Below are 21,138 nucleotides of genomic sequence, written 5' to 3'. Positions count from 1 at the left end.
TCCGTTTTATCTTCATTCTTTTACTTCTGTTCCCTATACTCAATGATCTCTATTGGCCTATTTTTAAGTTTACCAATTTCCTTTTTTTCTCTCTCTCTGCCACCACTGAGAGAGAGAGAGAGAGTGAGAGAGAGAGTTTTTATTTAAGTAACATTCAAAACAGTTGATCATTCCATCCTTTTTATTTTATTACTATTGTTTTTTATTATTCTTTAAGTTCTGGGATACATGTGCAGAATGTGCAGATTTGTTACATAGGTATACATGTGCCATGAGGGTTTGCTGCACCCATCAACCCATCATCTAAGGTATTTCTCATAATGCTATCCCTCCCCTAGCGCCCCACCCCATGACAGGCCTTGGTGTGTGACGTTCCCCTTCCTGTGTCCATGTGTTCTCATTGCTCAACTCCCACTTATGAGTGAGAATATGTGGTGTTTGGTTTTCTTTTCCTGTGTTAGTTTGCTGAGAATGATGGTTTCCAGCTTCATCTATGTCCCTGCAAAGGACATGAAACTCATTATTTTTTATGGCTGCATAGTATTCCATGGTGTATATGTGCCACATTTTCTTTACCCAGTCCATCATTGATGGGCATTTGGGTTGGTTCCAAGTCTTTGCTATTTTGAACAGTGCTGCAATAAGCACACGTGTGCATGTGTCTTTATAGTAGAATGATTTGTAATCCCTTGGGTATATACTTAGTAATGGGATTGCTGGGTCAAATGGTATTTCTGGTTCTAGATCCTTGAGGAATCACCACACTGTCTTCCACAATGGTTGAACTAATTTTACACTCCCACCAACAGTGTAAAAGTGTTCCTATTTCTCCACATCCTCCCCAGCATCTGTTGTTTCCTGACTTTTTAATGATTGCCATTCTAACTGGTGTGAGATGGGATCTCATTGTGGTTTTGATCTGCATTTCTCTAACGACCAGCGATGACGAGCTTTTTTTCATATGTTTTTGGCCCCACAAATGTCTTCTTTTGAGAAGTGTCTGTTCATATCCTTCACCCACTTTTTGATGGAATTGTTTATTTTTTTCTTGTAAATTTGTTCAAGTTCTTTGTAGTTTCTGGATATTAGCCCTTTGTCAGATGGATAGATTGCAAAAATTTTCTCCCATTCTGTAGGTCGCCTGTTCACTGTGATGGTGGTTTCTTTTGCTGTGCAGAAGCTCTTGAGTTTAATGAGATCCCATTTGTCAATTTTGGCTTTTGTTGCCATTGCTTTTGGTGTTTTATTCAAGAAGTCTTTGCCTGTGTCTATGTCCTGTATGGCATTGCCTAGATTTTCTTCTAAGGTTTTTATGGTTTTAGGTCTTACGTTTAAGCCTTTAATCCATCTTGAGTTAATTTTTGTGTAAGGTGTAAGGAAGGGGTCCAGTTTCAGTTTTTTTTGCATATGGCTAGCCAGTTTTCCCAACACCATTTATTAAATAGGGAATCTTTTCCCCATTGCTTGTTTTTGTCAGATTTGTCAAAGATCAGATTGTTGATATAGGGGAGATCACCACTGATCCCACAGAAATACAAACTACCATCAGAGAATACTATAAAAACCTCTATGCAAATAAATTAGAAAATCTTTAAAATAAAATAAAATAAATTCCTCTCATTTATTTATTAAATTAAGTATTGATTAAGTATCAATACTTAACTTCTTTTTATGGCCAAATAATATTCCATTATATGGCTATACCACATTTTGTTTATCCATTCATTAGTTGATGGGCATTTGGATTATTTCCACCTTTTGGCTATTAAAATTTTTATCAGGTACATGCACTCTCCCAAGACTAAACTAGGAAGAAGTTGAATCCCTCAACAGACCAATAACAAGTTCTGAATTTGAGGCAGTAATTAATAGCCTACCAACCAAAAAAAGCCCAAGACCAGACGGATTCATAGCCAAATTCTACCAGAGGTACCAAGAGGAGCTGATGCCATTCCTTCTGAAACTATTCCAAACAATAGAAAAAGAGAGACTCCTCCCTAAGTCATTTTATTAGGCCAGCATCATCCTGATACCAAAACCTGACAGAGACACAACAAAAAAAGAAAATTTCAGGCCAGTACCCCTGATGAACATCAGTGCGAAAATCCTCAGTAAAAGACTGCCAAACCGAATCCAGCAGCACATCAAAACCTTATCCACCATGATCAAGTCAGCTTCATCCCTGGGATGCAAGCCTGGTTCAACATACATAAATCAATAAATGTAATCCATCACATAAACAGAACCAATGACATGATTATCTCAATAGATACAGAAAAGGCCTTTGATAAAATTCAGCACTGCTTCATGCTAAAAGCTTTCAATAAACTAGGTACTGATGGAACATATCTCAAAATAAGAGCTATTTATGACAAACTCACAGCCAATATCATACTGAATGGGCAAAAACTGGAAGCATTCCCTTTGAAAACCAGCACAAGACAAGGATGCCCTCTCTCACCGATCCTATTCAACATAATATTGGAAGTTCTGGCCAGGGGAATCAGGCAAGAGAAAGAAATAAAGGGTATTCAAATAGGAAGAGAGAAAGTCAAATTGTCTCTGCAGATGACATGATTGTATATTTAGAAAACCCCATTGTCTCAGCCCCAAATCTCCTTAAGCTGATAAGCAACTTCAGCAAAGTCTCAGGATACAAAATTAATGTGCAAAAATCACAAGCATTCATATACACCAGTAATAGAGAACCAAATTATGAGTGAACTGCCACTCACAACTGCTACAAAGAGAATAAAATACCTAGCAATACCACTTACAAGCAATGGTGAAGGATCTCTTCAAACAGAACTACAAAACACTGCTCAATGAAATGAGAGGACACAAATGGAAAAACATTCTACGCTTATGGATAGAAAAAATCAATATTGTGAATGGCCATACTACCCAAAGTAATTTATAGATTCAATGCTATCCCTATCAAACTACCATTGGCTTTCTTCACAGAATTAGAAAAAAACTACTTTAAACTCCATGTGGAATCAAAACAGAGCCCATATAGCCAAGACAATCCTAAGCAAAAAGAACAAAGCTGGAGGCATCATGCTACCTGACTTCAAACTATACTACAAGGCTACAGTAACCAAAACAGCATGGTACTGGTACCAAAACAGATATATAGACCATGGAACAGAACAGAGGCCTCAGAAATAATGCCACACATCTACATCCATCTTCTTTTAAAAAAATAGTTTTATTGAAATATACTTCACATAATGTAAAATGTATCCATTAAAAAAGTTCAGGTTCAGTGGTCTTTAATATATTTACAAATAAGTGCAACCAGCACCACAATAAACTTCAGAACTTTTTTTTTTTTTTTTTTTTGTAAAACAAGAACCACTCAGACTGCATTGTCTTTCTCTTACACTCCAGGAGGAAGACAAGAACGATCACCAATGGTAAATGGCAGCTGCAGCAAAGCAACACCAAGTGCCAGCTTCATGCTCAGAAGAGAACTCTGTGCCTCCTCCTCATAGTTTCTGGTGCTCTACACATTCAGAGAAACTTCTCTAGTAATGAACTGTAGAAATGATCCCTGAAAGTATAGTCTTCAGAACATTTTTATTACTTCAGAAAGAAACTTGTATTCTTTAACTATCATCCTCCTACTTTCCATATGCTCTTCCTCCCAGGCCTAAGCAACTACTAATGTACTATCTGTCTCTATAAATTTTCCAATTGTGGACATTTCATATAAATGGAATTATATAATTTGTGACCTCTTGTGAGGCTTTCTTTACTTAGCATACTTTTTTTCAAGGTTTACCCATATCATAGCATGTATCAATACTTAATCTCTTTTTATGGCCAAATAATATTCCATTATATGGATACACCACATTTTGTTTATCCATTCATTAGTTGACGGGCATGTGGATTGTTTCCACCTTTTGGCTATTAAAATTTTTATCAGGTATATGATTTGCAAATATTTTCTACCATTCTGTGGGTTGTCTTTTCTCTTCCTTAATAGCACCCTTTGGAAAAAACAAAAAACAAAATGAAACAAAACAAACAAACAAAAACAACTGAACCAAGAAAAAAAAAAACCATTGATGAAGTCTGATATGTCTGGTTTTACTTTGGTTGCTTGTGCTTTTGATGTTATATCTAAGATCCATTGCCAAATCAAAGATTATGAAGATTTTGCCCCCTTTGTTTCCTTCTAGAATTCTGTAGTTTCAGTTTTTACATTTAGAAGTTCGATCCATTTTGAGTTAACTTTTATATACAGTGTAAGGTAAGGGTCCAACGTCATTCTTTTGCATGTGGATATCTAGTTGTCTCAGCACCATTTGTCAAAAGACCATTCTTTCTCCATGGGTGGACTTGGATTCTTGTCAAAAATCAGTTTACCCTAGAAACATGGGTTTATTTCTAGACTGTCAATTCTATTCCATTAATCTATTTATCTACCCTTCTCCCAGTACTGTACTATAGCGATTATTCTTGCTTTGTAGTAGGTTTTGAAGTCAGGAAGTGTGAGCCTTTCTACTTTGGTTTTCTTTTTAAAGATTATTTTTGCTATTTTGAATCTCTTGAATTGCATATGAATTTTAGGACCAGCTTGTCAGTTTCTACAAAAAAAAAAAAAAAAAAAGCTGAGATTCTGACAGGGATTGTGTTGAACTCATAGACCAATTTGGGCAGTATAACCCTCTTAACAATATTAAGTCTTTCAATACAGGAACATGGGAGGTTTTTCCATATATTTAGAGCTGTATTAATTTTTTTTCAACAATGTTTTGTGGTTTTCAGAGTATAAGCTTTGCAATTCTTTTGTTAAGCTTAGTCCTATTTCATTTTTATTATGCTTTTGTAAATGCAATTATTTTCTTAATTTCATTTTTAGATTGTTTATTGCAAGTGTATAGAAATACAAGTAATTTTTGTGTATTGGTCTTATATCCTAAAACCCTACTGAATTTGTTTACAAGTTCTAATAGTTTTTTAAAGTGGGTTATTCATAATCTATCTATCTATCTATCTGTTACATATACATTATATATATATACATTATGTGTATATATACACACACACACAAGATCATGACGTATGCAAACAGAGATAGTTTTACCTTTTTTCCCCCAATCTAAATGTCTTTCGTTTTCTTTCCTTGCTAATTGCTCTGGTTGGAAACCCCAATACGATGCTGAATAGAAATGAGGAGAGCAGACATTCTTGTCTTGGTCTTGATCTTATAGAGAAAGAATCCAGTCTTTCACCATTAAATATGATGTTAGCTGTAAGTTTTTCTAAGATGCCCTTTGTCAGTTTCAGAAAAAAATATCTTATATTCCTAGCTTTTTGTGTGTTTTCATCATAATGTTTATTGGGTTTTGTCATGTCGTTTTTCTGCTTAGAGATGATCATGTAGTTTTTGTTTTTTAATTCTATTGATATAGTGTGTTGTATTAACTGATTTTTGTATGTTAAACCAACTTTGTATTCTTGGGATAAATCTCACTTGGTCATGGTGTAGAATTATTTTTATATGTTGCTGGATATGGTTTGCCACTATTTTGTTGAGGATTTTACATGCATAGTAACAAGAGATACTGGTCTGTAGTTTTCTCTTCTTGTGATGTCTTTCTTTTGTTTTGGTATCAGGGTAATATTGGTCTCAGAATATTCATAATTTCTGAAGTGTTTCCTCCTCTTCTGCTTCTTGGAAGAGTTTGTGAAGAATTGGTATTCATTCTTTAAAAATATTTGGCCTCTGATTCTTTCTTATGTGAGTTCAAATTCATTCTTGATCTCTCTAGTGAATTTTTTATTTTAGGTGTTGTACTTTTAAGCTCCCAAGTGTATGTATTTATTTAAATTGTTTTTTAATAATGTCTCCCAAATCTAACATCTAGGTGCCTTTAGGGACATTTTCTGTTGGTTGGTCTTTTACCTTTAAATGGGCTCTGTGTTCCCATTTTATTGCATATGCCATAATTGCTTGTTGAAAACTGGACATTTTAGATAACACACTGTAACAATCTGTCATTAGTTTCTCCCCTTCCAGGAATTGTTCTTGATGGGTCTTTCTTTTCTCTTTTTGCTTGCTTTTGTTTTTATTTTTGCTGCCTGTTTGTTTAGTGGCTTTCCTGGCATAACTCTGTTTCCTGTACTAGGCAGCCACTAAATTCCTTGTTCCCCACCTTTTTATCAGTTTGTTTACATCTTTAAGCCTGGCCTCCTAGGGTTCAGTCCTCTGTCAATACAATTTATTGCTCAGCAAGTGATCGATCAGATTTTCTTAACTGCCTTGAGCATCGGTTCTCCATCCTTTGCCAAAGTTACCTGTGTGGGAATGTACATACTTTCAAACTTCATGTAGTTTAAAAACCCTCTCTCGTTTCTCCTTCCTGCTTCTGTAGGGCCTCAAGGTCAGCAGTGAGTGACAGGGCCTCCTCCTTCCCCAGGTCTTTCTTGGACATGTATATAGCACTGCTCACGCAGGAATACAGAGCTCAAGTTCCCTGTGGCTTTCTAGTTCTATAGGTGTTCCTTTTCAGTTTTTGGCCAGGCTCTCGTTAGCCCCATCTGAAATCACAGCCTTAGGCAGCAGCAATGTTACCAGCAGATTCTTACCGTTTTCAGTAGTGCCCTGGGCATGAAGTTTTATTTGCAGAGCTGAGTTCACAGACAAGTCACATAGCAACAACATCATAGGAATAGAGATTTTCTAGGCAGCTTCTGGTTGGGTTAAACTACTGACTGTTTTCTGACTACAGGCCCTTTTTAAAAAAATTTTTTTTGAGGCAGGGTCTCACTCTGTTGCCCAGGCTGGAGTGCAGTGGCCCGATCATGGCTCACTGCAGCCTCGACCTCCTGGGCTCAAGTGATCCTCCCACCTCAGCCTCCTGAGTAAGTGGGATCACAGGTGCATATCACTATGCCTAGCTAATTCTTAAAATCTTTTTTGTAGAGACAGGATCTTGCTATGTTGCCAGGGCTAGTCCCAGACTCCTAGGCTCAAGTGATCTTCCTGCCTCAGTCTCCCAAAGTGCTGGGATTGCAGGGGTGATCCACTGTGCCTGACAAAATAAAAATTACTTTTAATTGACACATAGTGATTGTATACACACACACACACACACACACACACACACACACACACACACTATAGATAATGATGTTTCAATGCATGCAATGTTAATGATCAGATCATGGTAATTAGAATATCCGTCATCTCAAACATTTATTGTTTCTCTGTGTTGGGAACATTCAGTATCCTCTCTTCCAGCTACAGAGTTTTAAAGCGGTCAGTCCTCTTTTGGCTGCAAGAATGTTGGCTTTTCACCACCACTGCACCTCTGAGCTGGGGGGTGAGAGAGTGTGAGAATAGCCCCACGTTAAATACGCCACAGGCCCACTGGTATTACCAAGGTTCAGTAATTGGTAATTGGTGTTTTTCAGCTTGTTCTTGTGTGTAGTTAATTTCCAGAATTCTAAAATGGTCAAATTTTATTGTTTTGCAAGTATTTTTGTTGCTTTTGGGGAGAGCGGGTTTATGGAATTTCCTAGTCACGTCATGTTTAGCACAACACTTTTGAGTTTCATCACGTTCCACATATCCGTAGTTTGTTTATATTTTCGAGTACAAGTCCATTTTATGGACCTACTTCAGTCTGTTTACGCATTTCATTGGTTAAATACAATTTGTGTTATTTCCAATTTTTGGTGGTTATGAATAAAACCACTGCAAACTTATACATTTAAGTGTTTGTGTGAACATAACTTCTTTTCACTTTCTCTGGGTAAATACCTTGAAGGAGGATTGCTGGGTTGTGGGGTAAGTGTGTCTAAAGCGATAAGAAACTGCAATTGCAATCTTGTTTTCAAAGCAGTTGTAATATTTTGCATTCCAATCAGCAAAAAAGAAAAAGAGTATCTCAATCGCTCCATACCCTCGCTACCACCATGGTATTCTTGTTTTTCCTTTTTAAAAGAAAAGGTGCCTCGGTGGCCCCCACCTTGCTGAGCAGGAGCCAAGTTGGCTCTTGGTTGTCAGCAGCAGAACCTGCACGGGTCAAGCTTCTTTTAATCAAATCTAGGAAGTTTGCTTACCAGCGTGGTTGTCTAAACTTCCCCAGGGAAGATACTGTCTGAACTCTGCATCAAGGCTGCTCCCATCTGGATCCAAGGAGCTCACAAGACCCTCTGAGGCCCCAGCAGGGCCACTCAGGCTGCAGGTGAGCCATTCCCAGGTGAACCACTGCCTTCTCCTGCCCTCCGCTGCAGGTGTGGGTTGCAGGTGTGGGCAAATCCCCCCGTTCTGTCTCCATGGGTGTCTCCTGCGTCAGGAGGGAAAGGCCCCTTGGTCTTGGAGTGCCTAGGAGGGGTGGGGGCCAGCTCCAGCTGCAGCTACCCTTTCCAGGGCTTCTCAGGAATAAGCCATGAGCAAAAGCAGGTATCTCAGCTTGGAGGAACTTTGAGTCATCTGGATCGATCCAGTTAGGTCACAGAACTGCACACTGAGGCACAAACTCCAGAGGGAGTAGGGTCTATGCAGAAAGAAAGCTCAACACTGGTGTGGTCTTGGACAAGTCACTTCCCCTCTGTCTGGGGCTTCAGTCTCCCTGAGGCGAGTGGGTGGGTGACCCTGTTGCCCTCCAAGTTGCCTTCTGTCTGTGACATTCCAAGTCCAGGGTCTCCTGCCCAGCATCTGACCTAGAGTTAAACTGGGTCACAGTAAGTCTGGAATCATTGGAGAGTTTCTGGTTACATGGCTGAGCCTCAAGATTATAAAATGGAAATAATCCCTGCACCAAAGATACTGCTGTCCCTCTCTTACCCCCTACCCCTTCCCTTCCCTGCCCTGCCCTGCCCTATTTCTTCTTTCCTTCCCTCCCTCCCTTCTTCCCTTGCTTCCTTCTTCCCTCCCTCACTTCTTCCCTCCCTCTTTCTCTCCTTCCCCCTCCCCTCTTCTCCCCTTCCCTCCCCTTCCCTTCTCTTCATTCCCTCTTCCCTCCCTCCCTTCTTTCTCTCTCTGTGCCTCTCCCTCTCTGTCTCTGTTGTAAGGAGTTATCCTCCCCCTGTCCTTTCTTTCTGTGCCTCTCCCTCTCTGTCTCCATTGTAAGGAGTTTTACCTAGGACTGAGGAAGACTGACTTTAATTTTCCTCCTCCCCTGTGTCATTCACCTCAATTCTCCACTTACCTTCCCTTTCCTGCCTCCATGGCTGACTGCAGCACTTCCACCTGGGAGTCCCAGTTGGTCTCTGCCAGTGGAAAGGACTGGGTCCCCATGAACCCTGGGCTTTGACACCACCGTGGACTTGAAGAACTGTAGACATGGAATTGCCCCAGGCACTCAGGGAGGCCGCTGCAGACCTGGGATTCTGATAGCCTGGGCTGCAAACGCTCACCCATCTTCCCATAAGGAAAGGGTTGCTGCAGTCCCAGGGGAAGAGCAGGCAGTAGGAAGGCAGAGACTGGGAAGGATTTCAGCGGAACAGCAACCTGACACCCACTGTGTATCACCTGAGGCCAGCGCGGGGAGGACTTGGGACTGACCACGCTGCTTCCTTTGAGTCCTTGGCAAGGGATTCTGATGGAGGGGAGGCCAGACTGGGCTGGAGTGGGGCAGAGTGAGTCATGGCAGCGCCACCCACCTCACCGGCTGAGGTCGGGGCATGGGGTCTTGCCTGAACACTCCTGGGCTTGCTGCCCTGGACTCCTGGCTGAGGGGCAAGGAGCCGGGGTCCCGCTCCCACTCGGGGTCTCTGCCTCCCTCCCAGTGCCCACTCCCTCACTCCCTCCTGCAGCTCCCCCTCTTCCTCCCCACCTCCCTCCACCTCCCTGCCTTGCTCACCATTTCCCACGGCGTCCATCACCAGGGGCAGTGGGGATGGAGTGGAGCCTGTGCCCAGACAGCCCTCCCGGCTTGGACCTCTCCACGCCTTCCAAATGGAGCGGAGCCCTGGGATTCAAAGCTTCGCTGAGACTGCCAGGGAGGTGGGCTTTCAAAGAAACAGCAAACAAATGACCGCAGAAGTTGTGGCCCCTGAATAGGTTGCCACCAGCAGGCATGAACACGGCTAGTGTCTTTGCCAGCACCCCCAAAAAAATCTTCCCCCCCGCCTTTTTTTTTTTTTTTCCTGAAAGCCAGTTGGAACCTGGAAATCTGCTTTGGCGAGTTCTCACCGCTTAGCAAAGCTCCTCAGCAAAGCACACCTCGGGCAGTGCAGCTATGTTCACAGCTCGGCGCCAGGGGCGGCGTGCAGGGCCAAGTCCTTCCGAACTTAAGTGACCCTGGGTTTTTTCCAAGGCTCCCCCTCCGTGGTCTCACTGCTGGAGGGAGAGAGGAGCAGGTCTTGGGGTGGACCCCAAGGCAAGGAGAAACAGGGGTTAGTTATGAACATGCTGTCATCAAGGTGTGGTATCTGGAACTGGGTTTCAAAATGACTTGGATGTCCTCTTTGGGAAAAGGAGGAATCTTAGGCCGAGTGATGGAATTCACAGGTGCCATTTGCAGACACCTCTGAGGAAGCGAAAGGCTGGTCTCCCGGGGCTTGATTCCTAGAGAGGCAGCGGCCAGCCTGGGATGCATCTCATGGGTGCACCAGGAGAACCAGGGGTATGTGAGGGCCTCAGAGACCTGGCCCAGGACCTCACCTCCGCCCCTGGACAACCTCGTGAGCAACGTAGGGGAGCGTGGCTCACCCCACAGTCATCTCAGGAGCCGCTTATGAATATTGGAATGTTCTTCCTTGGATTAAGCCAAATTTGCCTCTCTGCACTTCACACAGGACAGTCACAGGCTTTTCCTTTTAAGCTGGTGGAGATTTTGCATAGCATGGGTTTAATCCTCCTCATTTCAAAGATGGAGAAACCGAGGCCCAGAAAGGGACAGTGACTTGCTCCGGGTTGAACAGGGGCAAAGCCAAGTCAATGCTCTTACATCGGCCCCCACCCCTGGCCCTAGCTCTGGCCTCCAAGACCACTTGGCTGAGCTGTCCCATTCTCAGGGGGACAACCTCTCCCTGAGCTCTGTGACTCTGGCCTGGGCACAGACCTTCAGCCCCTCCCAGTTCCAGCCCACACCCTGACCATCCTCCCTCAGGCACTTCCAGAAAAATCTCCAAGTCCATTGGTCAGCAGCCCTCAGACACTCAGGACTCCTGGGCTCCCAACCCTCTCGCCAGGTCTAGAACTGCCCCCTGAGCCCTTCCCCTAGGCCTCCCTCCAGGCCCACTTTGCTGCCTCATTGTCCTTCTTACCCCAGACCCAGAGCTCACACTGACCTTGGTGGGGTCTGGTTCTTCAGTGCCCCGGGGGCACTTCCTGCTGCTGTGTGCACCTGCTGCTGTGTGCACCTGGCCACGAGGCCCTCTCAGGAGTCTTCCCTTCTCCTTCCTCTCTGCTGGGGAATCCTAGAGACATTGCCTTGGGACAAGCCTAGTGCTGAACATAATGGGAGATTCCTGCTTTGCTCTGTGGGAGAAGATGCTTGGCTAACCCGGATGTGAGCAGCCTCCCCCGCACCCTATCAGAGCAGAGGAAGAGCTCAGATAACTTTTACATCTGGGGTCTTTCTTCCTATTCCAGGGAATGTGAGGTGGGAACTCAGCCTTGCAGATGAGCCAACTCCCTTTCCAGGGCCTGTGGGACCCATGCTGGGGAGGGGGTCACCCCTCTGGGTCCCTGCCTACTGTCTCTGACACCCTGGTGTCTCAAGTCAGTAAGATTCAGACTCTTTTTAATTAATTTAATATATTATTTTAATATGGAAGCCCCAGTCCTCTTCCTTCTTCTTCTTCTTCTTTTTTTTTTTTGGAATTTTTACAATTGAAGTAGAATCAATATACAATAAAATAGATCTCAAATAAACAGCTTGATGAGTTTTGAAAATGCAGGCACCCGTGTCTTTAGCCCACAAATCAAGACACAGAACATGTCCATCACCCTAGAAAGCCCACCCCATCTCCAGTCAATGCACCCCTCCCCTCTAGAGGCCGACACTGCTCTGACTCAATCGCCATGGGTTGGCTTTGCCTGCCCTAGACCTTCACAAGAACAGAATCATTTTCTGTGTGTCTGACAGCTTTCACCAAGTAAGAGGTTTCTCCAAAGGGCTCCTCCCTTGGCTCAGCTTGTGGATGGCTGCCTTTCACTGCGTCCTCACAGCACTTGTCCGTGTGTGCACATACCCCTGGTGTCGCTTTCTCTTCCCGTAAGGTTTCCAGTCATATAAGATTAGGATTCCACCCATACAACCTCATTTAACCTTAATCACCTAACCTTGATCACCAAAGGTCCTATTTCCAAATATTGTCACATTCTAAGATACTGGGGATTGGGCTTTAACATGTGAGTTTTGGAGGGATGCAATTTAGTTCATAACACAGTGATATGGTTTGGCTGTGCCTCCACCCAAATCTCATCTTGAATTGCAGCTCCCATAATCCCCACATGTCATGGGAGGGATGCAGAGGGAGGTAATTGAATTGTGAGGGTGGAGTTTTCCCATGCTGTTCTTGTGATAGTGAGTAAGTCTCACAAGAGCTGATGGTTTTATAAAAGGGCCTTCCCTGCACACACGTTCTTGCCTGCTGCCGTGTAAGATGTGACTTTGCTCCTCTTCCACCTTCTGCCATGATTGTGAGGTCTCCCCAGCCATGTGGAACTCCGAGTCCATTAAGCCTCTTTCCTTCATAAATTACCCAGTCTCAGGTGCGTCTTTATTAGCAGTGTGAGAACAGATAAATACACACAAAAATTTAGAAACTGTTAATTTCTAAATGTCTTTTCTCATGGATAGTTTTTGATGATTTTCTAACTTCATCTTTCCTTCCATATTTATTAGTTTTAATTCTTCTGAAGGAAGAACTTTCCCTTCCGCACATTTATTTCTTTATTCATTTCAGCATAGATGTGGATTTCTCTTATATTCAATGGGTTGAAACCCATTACTATCATTATTTATTTTTGTGCTCTAATTATCCTGAATTTGGCCAGTGGTAGCTCCTTTCATCTGGTTCCTGTTTTTTTGGCATGAGCTCATATTTTTTTGCATATATTTTATTTTTTAGAGCCGTTTTAGACTCATTGCAGAACTGAGTTGGAAGCTCTGAGTTCCCATATACCCCCGGCCCCTGGCACACATAATCCCCCCACCCATTATCAACATTCTGCACCACATGGCCATGATTTCTGAGCACTTCCTCCAAATATTTGTGCTTGTTTTTATTCCCCAGTACCTTCAACATTCTTTATTATGTCCAGGTTTTACAATTGTTTTCTGTAGGGTGACTGTAGGGGTGGGAGTCTTTCAGTAGGGTATTGCCTCACCAGGCCTGAAAGCAGAAATCCTACACCTTTCTTTTATTATCTAGATTGGAAATATTTCCTTTTAATTAGGGGGTTTAGTCTACTTGCAGTTAATAAAATTTGTGATACGGTTGGGTTCAAGTCTACTATCTTACTGCTTGTTTTCTATTTACCTCCTTTTATTTACTCTTTCCTTTCTTCTTCCATACCTTCTTTTGAGTTAATTGGGTTTTTTTGTATTACATTTTATTTCCTTTTATGGGTTTTCAGCTACATTTCTTTGTATTAGTTTTACTTGTTTCTGCAGGATTACAATATACATTCTTAACACATAACAGTCCAATGGGAATGAGTGTTATACCATCTCACATACAAGCTAAGATGCAGCAGTATAATTCCATTTCTTCCCTCCCATCCTCTGAATTATTGCTGCCATAAATTTTACTTCAATAACTTACAAGCCCTATTATTCACTCATTGAACAATCAATGGTCTTTTAAGGAATTAGAAAAATACAATTTTCCATTGATGTACATAGTAACGATTTCCAACGCTCTGCATTCCTCCCTGCACAGCACAACTTTCACTCATTATCATGTCCCTGCAGACTGAAGAAATTCCTTTAGCATTTCTTGTAGTGCAAGTCTGTTGGCAAAGAATCTTCTTGTATTTCATTTCCCCAAGAATGTCATTATTTCTCTCTCATGTTTATTAGACTTTACTTTTTTTTTTAGAGCAGCTTTAGTTTCACAGGAAAATTGAGCAGACGGTACAGAGATGGTACATACACCTCCTGAGCGCCCCTCACGTGCCCAGCCTCCCATATTATCAGCATCCCCCACCGGAGCGGTCCACTCGTTACAGTTGATGAACCTACAGTGACACAGCATTCCACCCATAGTGTACATTACAGTCCACTCATGATGTTGTACATTCTATGCATTTGGGCAAATTTATAATAACACTATAGTATATAATAAACACTATAGTATCATACTGAACATTCACTGTCCTAAAAATCCTCTGTGCCTCACCCACTCATCTCTCCCTCTCTCCTACCCCTGCTATTTATACTGTCTCCATAGTTTGCCCTTCCCAGGGTGTCATACAGTTAGAATCACACAGCATGTAGCCTTTTCAGGGGATTGACTTCTTTCACTTAGTAATATGCATTTAAGTTTCCTCCATGTCTTTTAATGATAGCTCATTTCTTTTTAGCACTAAATAATATTCCATTGTCTGAATATACCGCAGTTTACTTATCCATTCACCTCCTGAAGGACATTTTAGCTGCTCTTGAGTTTTAGTAATATGAATAAAGAGTCTATAAACATTCATGTGAAGGTTTGGCGTAGACATAACTTTTCATCTCCTGTGAGTAAATTCAACGTGATTGCTGAATTGTATGGTGAGAGTGTGTTTAGCATTGTAAGAAAGTGCCAGACTGTCTTCCAGAGTGACTGCAGCATTTTGCATTCCCACAGCAATGAATGAGAGTTCCTGTTGCTCCACATCCTCACCAGCATGTGCTATTGTCAGTGTTCTGGATTTTGGCCATTTTAATATCATGTACAAGTATCTGGTTGTGGTTTTAATCTGCACTTATCTGACAATGTATGATGTTGAGCATCAGTTCATTATGCTTATTTGCCAACTATGTATCTTCTTTGGTGAGGTGTCTATTAAGGTCTTTGGCCCATTTAAAAAATAAAGTTGTGGTCCCGTCTGGCCCCATCCTGCCGCCGGCCAGCCATCCATGAGCTCCACGCAGTTCAACAAGGGCCCCTCGTACGGGCTGTCGGCCGAGGTCAAGAACCGGCTCCTGTCCAAATATGACCCCCAGAAGGAGGCAGAGCTCCGCACCTGGATGGAGGGACCCACCGGCCTCTCCATTGGCCCTGACTTCGAGAAGGGCCTGAAGGACGGAACTATCTTATGCACACTCATGAACAAGCTACAGCTGGGCTCCGTCCCCAAGATCAACTGCTCCATGCAGAACTGGCACCAGCTAGAAAACCTGTCCAACTTCATCAAGGCCATGGTCAGCTACGGCATGAACCCCGTGGACCTGTTCGAGGCCAACGACCTGTTTAAGAGTGGGAACATGACACAGGTGCAGGTGTCTCTTCTCGCCCTGGCGGGGAAGGCCAAGACTAAGGGGCTGCAGAGCAGGGTGGACATTGGCGTCAAGTACTCAGAGAAGCAGGAGCGGAATTTCGATGACAGCCACCATGAAGGCTGGCCAGTGTGTCATTGGGCTGCAGATGGGCACCAACAAATGCGCCAGTCGGGCATGACCACGTATGGCACCAGGAGGCATCTCCATGACCCCAAGAACCATATCTTGCCCCCCATGGACCACTCGACCATCAGCCTCCAGATGGGCACAAACAAGTGCGCCAGCCAGGTGGGCATGACGGCTCCCGGGACGCGGCGGCACATCTATGACACCAAGCTGGGAACCGACAAGTGTGACAACTCCTCCATGTCCCTGCAGATGGGCTACACGCAGGGCGCCAACCAGAGCAGCCAGGTCTTCGGCCTGGGCTGACAGATACATGACCCCAAGTATTGCCCGCAAGGCACAGTGGCCGATGGGGCTCCCTCAGGCGCCGGCGACTGCCCGGACCCGGGGGAGGTCCCTGAATATCCCCCTTACTACCAGGAGGAGGCCAGCTACTGAGGCTCCCAGCACGCTCTCTTCCCACATCGTCTCCCCGTCTGGGGTTTTTGGGTTTTCATCTTTGTTTTTTTTCTTAGCCGGTTCAGTGCTGCCAATCAACCAAGGGTCTGTGAGTGGCAGTGTGGGATCAGGCAGCAGAGCTTTTTTCCCCTTTGCCCTGGTCCTTCGCAGGGCTGAGCCACTGGGCTGTGGGGGAGGGAGGTCAAGGCTATATCCCGATACGTGTAGGGCGTGTAGGGCGAGGGTCCCTGCTGGCACGTTCAGGCTGTGCTGGGGAGAAGAGACTAACCGGTTCCCAAAGGTTTCTGGTTGCCTCGCCTCTTCCCCCTTTTGTCAGCTGAGCAGTTTGTGGTTTCTCTGCAAGTTTCAGGAAGTATTCACAAAAGAAAAATACATTTTGTTTTTTATTCCTGAGGAATGGGGCAGGGACAGTGGAGAAGGTGCTGGGAAATCAGTTACCTGGGAAAGGGGGCCCAGCCATGATGCTAAATATCTCCAGCTCCCGAGTGACTGGATTTCCCCAGGACCAACAGACCTCAGACCCTCAGACCTGCCCCCGGGGCCAGGTGGGGAAAGTGAAGGCCGTACAAGGAAGTGAAATTCTGAGTTGTTGGGGCTGAGCCTGATCCCCTCTCCATGCTACCCCCACCCCCCAACCCACTCTGGCCTCAGTAGGTTTTGTTTTAGTTGTGGCTGTCACCCAGGCTACAGTGCAGTAGTGCAGTCTTGACTCACTGCACCTCCACCTCCCGGGCTCAAGCAATTCTCCAGCCTCAGCCTCCCGAGTAGCTGGGGCTGCAGGTGCTCCACCATGCCCGGCTAATTTTTGTATTTTTAGTAGAGACGGGGTTTCTCCATGTTGGCCAGGCTGGTCTCGAACTCCTGGCCTCAGATGTGATCCACCCACCTCGGCCTCCCCAAGTGCTGAGATTATAGGTGTGAGTCACCGTGCCCGGCTCTCAGTAGGTTTTAAGGAGCCCCCAACCCTCCTCCTTTCTGGGCTCGACAAGCTATACTGCTCCATCTTCCCCCGGCCACACGCCCCGCCAAGTACTGCACAGGGACCCCCACCCAGGGGCCCTGCTCCATGAGATAATGTGAAATACAATTGTGGACCAAATGCAATAAAACCTCTGTTTGTAAGAAGAAAATAATAATGGTAATAATAATAATAAAGTTGTTCATTTTCTTATTATTGAGTTTTGAGAGTTCTTTGTATATTTTGAATAAAAGACATTTATCAGATATATCTTTTGAAAATATTTTCTCCCGGTCTGTGGCTTTTCTTTTTATTCTTTTGAGAATGCCTTTTGCAAAGCAGAAATTTTTTTATTTTTATTTTTTTGAGACAGGGTCTCAGTCTGTCACCCAGGCTGGAGTGCAGTGCTGCATTCATAGCTCACTGCAGCCTTTAACCCATGGGTTCAAGTGATCCTCCTGTCTTAGCCTCCTGGGACTTCACGCATACACCACCATGCCTGGCTAATTTTAAAAATTTTAATCGAGATGTAGTCTCACTATGTTGCCCAAGCTGGGAATTTTTTTATTTTAGCAAAGTCCAACTTATGAATTTTTTCTCTCATGGGCCATGCTTTTGGGGTCATATCTAAAAAGTCATCACCAAACCTAAGGTTATTGAAGTTTTCTCCTGTGTCATTTCTAGTAGTTTTATAGTTTTGCATTTTACACTTAAGTCTGTGACCATTTTGAGTTAATTTTTGTGAAGGATGTAGATCTGTATCTCGATTCATTATTTTGCATGTGGAAATTTGGATGTTTCAGCACCATTTGTTGAAAGAATTATTTTTCTTCATTATATTGCTCTTGCTTTTTTAATCAGTTGACTACATTTGTGTGGGTCTGCTTCTGGGCTCTCTATTCTGTTCCACTAATTGACTTGTCTATTCTTTTACCAATGCCACACTGTTTTGATTACTATAGCTTTACAATAAATCTTGAAGTCAGGTAGTATCATTCCTCCAACTACATTCTTCTCCTTTAACATCGTGTTGGCTATCTTGATCTGTTGCTTTTCCATATAAACTTTAGATTCAATTTGTTGATACCCACAAAATAACCTGCTAGGATTTTTAATGGGATAACATTAAAACTACAGATCAGTTTGGGAAGAACTGACAATATTGAGTCTCCCTATCCATGAACATGAAATATCTCTCCATTATTGGGTTATTATTTTTTTGTTTATTATTATTTTTTTGAGACAGATTCTCACTCTGTCACTCAGGCTGGAGTGCAGGGGTGCAATCTCGGCTCACTGCAACTTCTGCCTCCCAGGTTCAAGTGATTCTCCTGCTTCAGCCTCTCGAATTGCTGAGACTACAAGCATGTGCCAACAAGCCCAGCTAATTTTTGTATTTTTAGTAGAGATGGCATTTCACCATGTTGACCAGGCTGGTCTTGAACTCCTGACCTCATATGATCCACCTTCCTCAGCCTCTCAAATTGCTGGGATTATAGGTGTGAGCCACCGTGCCTGGCCATTCTTTGATTTCTTTCATCTGAGTCCTGTAATTTTCTTCATATAGATCTTGTACATATTTTGTGAGATTTATACCTGAGTATTTCACGTTCAGGGTGCTAAATTTCAAATTTCACTTGTTTATTGCTGGTGTATTGGAAAGCAGCTAATTTGGGGTATTAACTTTGTATCCTGCAACCTTGCTATAATTGCTTATTATGCCTAGGAGGATTTTTTTCTATTCTTTTTGATTTTCTATAGAGACAATCACGTCTTTTGCAAACAAAAACAGTTTTATTCCTTCCTTCCCAAACTTTACACTTTTAATTTCATTTTCTTGTGTTGCATTAGCTAGAACTTCCAGCATGATGCTGAAAAGCAGTGGTGATAGGGACAACTTTGACTTATTCCCAATCTTAGCAGGAAAGCTTCAAATTTCTCACCATTAAATATAATAGCTGTAGGGTTTTTGCAGATATTCTTTATTAAGGAAGTTCCTCTCTATTTCTAGTTTACTGAGAGTTTTAAAAATCACGAATAGGTGTTAAATTTTGTCAAATGGTTTTTCTGCATCTATTGATATGATCACATAATTTTTTTAACCTGTTAATGTGATGGATTACATTTGATTGATTTTTGAATGTTGAATCAGCCTTGCATACCTGGGATAAATGCCACTTGGTTGTGGTATATACTTCTTTTAATACATTGTGGGATTTGATTTGCCAGTATGGTTTACAGTTTTTGTATCTCTGTTCATGAGCAATATTGGTCTGTAGTTTTCTTTTCTTGCAATGTCTTTGAATTGGTAGTACAGTAATGCTGGCCTCACGGAATGATTTAGGAGGTATTCTTACTGTTTCTATCTTCTGAAAGAGACTGTAGATAACTGTTAGAAGTTCTCCTTTGAACGACTGGTAGAATTCACAGGTGAACCCATCTGGACCTAGTGCTTTCCGTTTTAGAGGGTTATTATTTATTTATTTAATTTCCATAATAGATATAGGCCTATCAGGTTATCTATTTCTTGTTATGTGAGTTTTGGCAGAGTATTTTTCAAGGAATTGGTTCATTTCCTCTAGATTATTAAATTTATAGGTATAGAGTTGTTATAGCATTCCTTTTTTGTTCATTTTCATGGGATCAGTAGTGATGGCTTCTGTTTCATTCGTGACGTTAGTAATTTGTGTCTTCTTTCTTAGTTAACCAGGCTAAAGGTTTATCAATTCTATTGATTTTTTTTTTTTTTTTCTCAAAGAACCAGTTTTTGGAGTTAGGTATTTCCCTTCCTCCATGTAGAAGGATAGAGCTGGCTGAAAATAGGTATTTCCCTTTCCCCAGGTTAGTTAGGCTCTGATAAAACCCCAGCATGTTAAGCTCTGGTCAAACAGTTTCTCCTGAGGGCAGACCTTGTTAAGAAAAATATAATGCTCTAGTATATATATAAAAATGGTTCCCTTTCCCCTTTCCTTACCAGAAGCAGGAGGGAATTTTTCTCCAATATTCACTATGAGGACCTGATAGAGGTTCTCGAGGTAAAACTCACAAAATAGTTCCCTCCTGCTCCCATAACTGGGTCTTCCTGGAATTTTTAACTCTCAGATTTGTCCAGACTAAGCCTCCAGCAATTTTTTGATTACACTTTAGGTTTTTCTATGCTGGCACTGGTTCACATGAGGTTTCACTGAATGGGTTTCTGTTCCAGTAAGTTTTGAATATCTGAATTTGCCTATCAATCTTTCCAAATCAGGGGGGAAGAGGAGGGCCCTGTATCTCACTTCTTGTACAGATGTAAGAAGATTGTTGATTTTCAAACAAGCTGTTGGTTTTGAAAGCAGTTTTTTCAGTTTTTTTACATCTTGGGATAGAGTGGCAACTTCTAAGCTTCTTACATGCCTGACTAGAAACTGAAAGTCTCCTTTATTTTTGAAAGATATTTTTGCTGGAGACAGAATTCTGGAAGGCCATATTTTTCTTTTAGCACTTTAAAGATGTTTTTCTATTGTTATGTGAAAGATTCTCCCAGGGGGCTGAAAGTTTGAAGGGATGAGTAACTCCCCCCTTTTCAGGCCCAGTCCCAAGGCGCAAGGCCACTTGCTCCAGCAGAGAACGTCAGCAAGATAGCAGAAGCAGGAAGAGAGCTCACCTGAAGACACCTACCCTGGCCGAAAGACAGGTACCCCTGAAGATGGAGAAAGAGGCCATCTGGATACTACCTAGTAGTCGTGTGAGACTGGGACACTTCCTGATTGCAGTGGTCTATAAAATCCCCGCCCCTTCCTCATTTGGGGCTGACGCCACTTTAGGCCTCAGCCTGCCTGGACCCAGGGGCTCATTAAAACAGCGTGTTGCTCCACACCACCTCATGTTGTCTGTTGGCACACTCTGGAGGTTGGAACCGATACAAGAACTTTTCATTATGACCTCTATTATTTATAACAAGAAGTCCATTGTTATTATTATCATTGTCTACCTTGTATGTAACGCACCATTTTTCTTTGACTACTTTTAAGATTTTTCTTATCTTCAGTTTTCCCAATTTTACTGTGGTATATCTAGGTGTGGTTTTCTTTGTATGTGTCTTGTTTAGACCCACAGAGATCCTCAGATTTGTGTATTAGTGTTTTCACTTAAATTTAGATTTTGGGGAGGCTATTAATACTTCACATATTTTTCTGTTTCATTTTCTCT

General features: G+C 42.7%; 1 pseudogene across 1 annotated transcript; it reads left to right on the top strand.

Moving 5' to 3' along the window:
* The first annotated feature begins 15,008 nt into the window (after positions 1-15,008).
* LOC105518456 lies at positions 15,009-17,119 on the top strand (annotated as a pseudogene). Its single transcript, XR_001002827.1, has one exon. The product of XR_001002827.1 is annotated as a calponin-2 pseudogene (transcript).
* The last annotated feature ends 4,019 nt before the right edge of the window (positions 17,120-21,138 follow it).

Source organism: Colobus angolensis, unplaced genomic scaffold (assembly GCF_000951035.1).
Source record: "Colobus angolensis palliatus isolate OR3802 unplaced genomic scaffold, Cang.pa_1.0 Scaffold32, whole genome shotgun sequence".
Lineage (NCBI taxonomy): Eukaryota > Metazoa > Chordata > Mammalia > Primates > Cercopithecidae > Colobus > Colobus angolensis.
Note: the sequence above shows the minus strand (reverse complement) of the source record. Positions and strands in the feature narration are given on the sequence as shown.